Source organism: Lytechinus pictus, chromosome 9 (assembly GCF_037042905.1).
Source record: "Lytechinus pictus isolate F3 Inbred chromosome 9, Lp3.0, whole genome shotgun sequence".
Classification (NCBI taxonomy): Eukaryota; Metazoa; Echinodermata; class Echinoidea; order Temnopleuroida; family Toxopneustidae; genus Lytechinus; species Lytechinus pictus.
The window spans coordinates 5473069-5480239 of record NC_087253.1 but is presented as its reverse complement, the minus strand read 5'-3'; positions in this window follow the sequence as shown (position 1 = coordinate 5480239).

The following is a 7171-nucleotide window of genomic DNA, read 5'->3' as shown; positions in this document are numbered from 1 at the left end:
TGAATGAAACAAATTGATGAATTGAGTGAATGAATGTACGGCTGAATGAAACAAATGAATGTTTAAATGAAGGAATTTTGAATTGTTTATTTTCATCTGCACGGCCCTGCGGAAGAACAGTCTGCTGGCTGAGGAATAAAATAAAATAAATGAAATGAAAATGAATGATTGAATAGGTAATGAAATATAATAGGGGAATGCATTCACCTGTCAAGAATCACAATAATTTACCAAGAAATACAAATCATGAAATATAAAAGTAACCGTTTTTGAAAATGCAGAATTTAAAGAAAAAGTGGGTCAGGAGCAAAGCTACCAAAATATTGAATCTGTTATTATTTCATATTCTGGCTTTATTCAATTTTGATGTTAGTGCCTGAATGATAACATTGACTAGATGTCAATGCAACTGCAGAGGATGGCATTGACCCCTCTCCTTATGACTCTCCAGTGACCATTATGGACTTCACTCTGATAGAAACACCTGCTGCCAAACATTTAATTTTTCATTCATTGTCATTGTCAGATATTTATTGACCCTCGAAGACTGGTCTGTTAGTGTAAATTTGTGAAGAATTACTTTTTCACATATTTTGTATGTTTTCCTACTTTCTTGATTCTTGGAGAATTGGTTTGTCTGGAGAGTAAGTTTCATTTAATGATGAGTTAGTCTGTAAATAAATAGCTTAGTCAATATTGGATCCTCTTTTTATGTATTTGATAGATTTGATCAGAATTAATATCCTTTCATGAAAAATGACTTTTCTATAAAATATGTCCAAGTGTTTTCACTTTCGTATTCTTTCTTGTTCTTTCCCTAGATATTTTTGTTTTTCATTGTTTATTTCTTTCATTTTCTTTGCTAATAGCACTTTAAAACTTCTGTATAAAGCACTTTATAAATTTTGTATATTATTGTTATGACATTTTAAAGTTTCACCTAATTTCATAAAACAGTTATATGCACATCCTGGTCGGTATGCAAATGAAGGAATCGATGATGTCACCCACTCACTATTTCCTTTGTATATTATTATGTGATATACAAAGTTATAATTTTAAATCTGATTTTGATTTTTGATGTTATCCTCAGCAGTCTGTTTTTTTTTTCTTTTTATTCAAATCAACTTTTTGTTACAGTGGACTTGCCCATTAAAGGGGTACTTCAGGTTGAAAATAATATGATATGAACTGATTAAAGTGATTGGTTAACATTGGTATGACTTTTAAAAAATCTGAGCTAGAAGGTCACACTTGTCACCTGTGTCTGTGATGTTACAAAAATGAAGCCCAGAAAAAATTGCGTTCAAAAATAATTAATTAGTGCTTCAAAAGTTGAAAAATAAAGTGACCGAAAACACCATCTTAATTTCACCCCATACACTTATGTGTACTATTTAGGCGTCTATAAGACGCCTATTTACAAAATCGGGGTTTGCCTTGTAGTTTTAGCTTTTCGTTCTCAATAATGGTTGTTTTCAGGGTTTATTAGTTCTAATACATGCACTTGTACACATGTTTCATCTTGGTTTGAGAATTTTTTAAATCGGCTGCTCACAAAGTTAAACAATACCTTTAAGAAAAACAGACAAACAAAACACTGAAAATTTGATCAAAATCGGACAAGGAGTAACAGAGTAATGGCATTTCAAATATTTGCATTATTCCGGTGAAATAGTTCTATGCATGTCTTCATGAATATTCAATGAGCAAACTGATGATGTCATATCCCCACTTGTTCTTTTGTATTCTATTATATGAAATTAGGTTTATTCAAATTTTTTCCTTCAAGAACCCAAAATATTGGAATAACAACTGATTAAGTGAATTAGATTAGATATTTATTGCTGTAACTTATTTCATTATAACTATAAGGGAGACATATCATCCACACATGTATGAAAAAATGAAACAGTTATGATTTCATGTAATAACATAAGAAAAAGGAAAGAGGGGATATGACATCATCAGCCCATCTAATGAATATTCATGACCATGTGCATATGTTTTTGCAATACATGTATATTGCTAAACTTTAAAATTCAATAACTTCGCTGTTTGTTATCAGATTTTGATGAAATTTTCAGCATTTTGCTCTGTGAATGTTACTCTATTTATTTAGATTAAAATATTTTCAGCCCGGAGCATCCCTTTAAGCTCTGTATATTTCTAAAGACCAGCAAAATCTTGGATACAGATTCGCATGGATGAGTTTATTAATGTATGAGGAGTGAAACTTTGCAAGTTGTAACATAAATTTTACCTGAAATAGAATATGAACTTTAACTTTGGTCTTGTGCCAAGAAAGAGAGAATATGTTTTAATATAGACCCTACATGTAAATATCAAATTATCATCCCAGAAAGATAAAAAAGACTACTTTGCAATATCTGTTTCCGTCTATAAATCTCTGAGAATAATGTTTCGATGATAAAGGATGTGTACTTGTATATGTCACTGGGTCATTACAACTCTCTGGTCATATTCCTTTATTTTTTTTAATTTCCTTATGGGATTTTTCATGAAAAAAGGCAAATCCCCAACCACTATTTACTCTAGATTGCTGAAGATTTATGTCTATTTATATACCAAAGAGCTTATGAATGTACTTTTTGTCAAAAGGTTTATGGTCATGAAATGATTGGTTCGTGCTTACATAGAAACATGTACAATTGCGATTCACTTGATTTTTCTGAAATGAACAGTAGGGGAAAACAAACATTATATTATAGGCTATCTAGGCCGACTGAATGTGCAAACTCATAACAACGTGATGATAAGCAGGAGAAAAATAAGATTTTCTTTATGTCGGTGATTGTCCCCACCTCCCTTTCATTCCATGGACCTACAGAAATTAGAACAACTTTTTTTCGTCAGGAATTAGGGATGGGTCGTTTTGATTTGTATTAAAAGTTTCATGCTCGAAATCTTCAGTTAGACGGTGTAGAATTCAAGTATTTGGAAACTGGTATTCATGGGCATTCTACCCATTAAGCAGTGAAAGGAAACCAAAACCAAACGAGTGAAGTTATCTTATACCCCTTTCATAGTGCCCTCTTCATTTTTCACCGGCGAACTTCGCCGGCGAACTTCTCCGCCTCGCATTCCTCACTTCCCCGGCGAAGAAAAAATGTACCCTTTCGCACTGACATTTCTTCCCCGGCGAAAGTCAACGGGCGATTGCAGAACAAACAAAAGAAAATTGTAAACATTACTTCTTACCTATTACAAAAAGGTATCAAAAAAATTAATTACAACATATTTTGGAAGTATTACGATAAAAACAAACAATATCACCTTGTTTTTATATCTTAGCGCATTTTATACATGTAAAAAGTGCTTTTTAATAAATATTGTTAGTAAAAAAAAAAAAAAAATTTCGAGGGTATCTACTTGGCCATAGCATTCAGCTGAGCTTGCCACTATCGCGCGCGGAAACTCGGTGCAGGGGACTTTGGGAGAGAAAAAAATTGACCTCTGACATCATTAAAGAGGAGAAGTTCTCCGGTTTGCTTTCATACTGGCCTTTTCACCGGCGAACTTCACCGGTGAAACAGTTTCGCCGGCGAAGTTCTCCACCTCTAGAGGTGGAGAAGTTCACCGGCGAACTTCACCGGTGAAGTTCTCCTGTGTACCTTTCATACTGGACACTTTCCCCTTCGCCGGCGAAGTTCGCCGGTGAAGTTCGCCGGTGAAAGGCGCAATATGAAAGGGGTATTATTGGAAAGAGTAAAATGAGAGGAGCAATTCAAAACAAGTTTCATCAAACTCGGTTATCAAATAAGCAAGTTATGGACGTTTAAAAAGTCTTGTTGTACTGGCCATGGGGATCCTCAAACTGGCCACCATGCTTAAGAATCACAGATTTTGTGGACAACTCTCCATTTGTTTTGTATACAAATTTTCAGATTTTCCCTATTATCTTTCATCTTGCCTCCTTGAGTGCATAACATATGTCATGGGAAAATATAATTCACACCACACATGTCAGGGTCAGGATGAGATCATGTAAAATATGTAAAATAATGGGGGAAATCTGAAAATTTGTGTACAAAACAAATGGAGAGTTGTCCACAAAAATCAGCCATTTTGAAGCATGTTTGCCACTTTGAAGATCCCCATAGAAAGTACAACAAGACTTTTCAAACTTCCATAACAGATAACTTACTAATATTCTATAACCGATTTTGATGAAACAAGTTTTAGATTGCTCCTCTCATTTTTTTCTTTGTGATAAGATGGATTCTCTCCTTGTATTTTGGTTTTCTTTAAGATTACATGCTCATATTTGAAGACAGTATCAGACACAGAGACCTCCGTTCACATAATTTTAGAGATAATTCCCATCGAGCATCGCAGAGATGATGACGATGCTCTGTATGTGGCGTTGCTATGGAAACCGTAAACTCTAATCCAGGAGGAATATCAAATCAGGAACCACATAGATTGATGTTAGATATATAGAATTCACGTCAATTGACCAACTTGCCAACTCTTTGTTTTCATTTCATACATGAATGAAGAAATATGAATTCTAGTTGCCATGGTAAACTGCATCATATTTACAGGGTCTTGGATATTTTGATGCAGAGGATCATCTACAACATGAGGATGATTGAGGTTAAGGAAACAATAACAATAACCGCATCGTTGGGCTTTGTTGTGGTTTCTGCAACACTGCTTGCTCTTTTAAGGCCTAGTGATGCCGCCTTGCAATTGTATCGTCTGTTGCCTAGGCAACGCGTACAACATGTAGATTGGATTTTCATGGATTTCCATGGATATGTTTCTATTATGGATACAAGTAGGCCTGTATTCAAACATTTGTAAGGGCATTTCTTTGTATGCTTTCTGTGTTAAGTAAAGGGGGTGTAGGATTGAGGAAAAGGAAATGGATGTATGTTTTTTTTTTTTTGGGGGGGGGGGCTGAGGAAATATGTTGACATGATGACATCTTTCTATAATTGAAGAATGCAATCATTCTGAAATTGTTTACCCCCATCCCTTAAATGCATTTTTTAATGAACTGGGGGGGGGGAGGGGGGAGGGGGCAAAGCCATTATGGGGGCTTGGGGTGCCGCTGGATCTGTTCTTAACTCTTTGTGCGCTGGACCATGAACCCATCTGTACTGAATTATTTTCAGGGAGGGAAACAATGCATTGTTTGTTGAGTGTGAAATGCGAAGTTCGCACGGCACCGAGTGTGCATAGGTGCGAAGTACGCGTAAAAAGGGTTAAAGGACAAGTTCACCCCAACAACCCCAACAAAAAGTTGATTTGAAAAAAAGGAGAAAAATCCAACAAGAAAATCACTGAAAATTTCATCAAAATCGGATGTAAAATAAGAAAGTTATGACATTTTAAAAAACATCCTGCAAATTGGCAGACTGATGACGTCACCCACTCACTATTTATTTTGTATTTTATTATATGAAATATTCTAATTATCTCCTCCTTGTCAAGTGGTTTATGGTTAAGTTAAGTTGGTCCTTATTGTCAAATTTGTAAAAATTGAAATATTGTATTATTCAAACAATAAAAAACAAAAGAAATAGTGAGTGATGGACATCATCGACTCTCTCATTTGCATATTGCAGAGTTGTGCATTTGACTGTTTTATGAAAAATAAGTGAAAGTTAAACATGTGATAACTTTCTTATTTTACATCCAATTTTGATGAAATTTGCAGCGTTGTGTTTGTTTGATTTTTCTCTATCGATTCAACTCAACAATTTTCTGGGGTGGACTTGACCTTTAGTAATGATATGTACATACTAGTAGTCTTACAGTAATACTTGGTATTTCACTTTAATGTGAGTTGAAGACATTCTTTAATAGAGACACTTGTATATTTGTTTATAGCTCACTGGAACCATGGACATTCAACAATTTATGGACCGTGGGCCATTAAATCTTGTAATGATTTGTGTGTATGAAAGTCTCTCATAAATACCATGAGTCATGAGTTTGAATCAAAGAGCATGTTCATACTCATATACATGTACTTGCACACGTTTTCATGAAGTGTCCCAAGAGGTCTAAATTTATGAAGAATAAACAGGTATTTTGTTTTTCAGCTGTTATTGTGAACAATCCTGTCAATTGCTTATAATCTCCAAAACTCACTACACCTTTATTTTAATCAACAGTTGGTAAAGTTATAGTTACAGGGGTACTCCAGGCTGAACAGTATGATTTTAAAAGTAAAATCAGACAATGAAAACAATGACGATTTGATCAAAATCGGACAAGGAATAACAAAGTAATGACATTTTAAAGATTTGCTTTATTTTGGTGAAACAGTTATGAATGGGATCATGAATATTCAGTGAGCAAATTGATGATGTCATATCCCCACATGTTCTTTTTTGTAATTTATTATATGAAGTTATGTTTATACTAATATTTTCCCCTATTGAATTGACAACTGATTGAATTATTAGATATTCATTGCTTTATTTCATTATGGGAGACATATCATACACACATGAAAATATATGATTTCATGTAATAAGATAAGAAAAGAGAGAGTGGGGGAGACATGACATCATCAGTTCACCAATTAATAAATATTCATGAAGAAGTGCATATAACTGTTTTCACAAAATATTGTGGAACGTCAATAACTTCCTTAATTTGTTATCGGATATTGATGACATTTTCAAATTTATCCTTAGTGATTTTTCTCTGTTAATTTAAGTATATTTATTTTCAGCTTGGAGTTCCCTTTAATCAAGCTTTTTTGGGGGTAGTGGATAGCCCAGAGACATTATGCTAAGTTTTATCACATATCTACTAGTTTATGATAACCATCCACTTTAATAGACGGGTAACAGTGAATTTACTTTTTGAGAAAGAATTTATTGAAATAAGATACCCATCAATTAGAAACGAAGTGGTATCCTCACTTTTTTATGCCTCAGCCAACCAAGTAGCATATCCTTTCAAAGCCTCTCTTTGTCCTTCCACTTTCAATCTTTTTTTTCTCCGTCATTGAAATCCGCTTGCTTCTTTTACTTTTATCATATTTGTACTGTATTTTTGATATTTACATTTCTCTTTCTATTATTGCTATCCCTTCCATTCTATCTCTCTTTAGTCTCGACTCTGGAAGCTTCCCCCTTCAGTTGATCTGTATGTTCTTCAAACATCTGTTTCATCTCATCTTTCT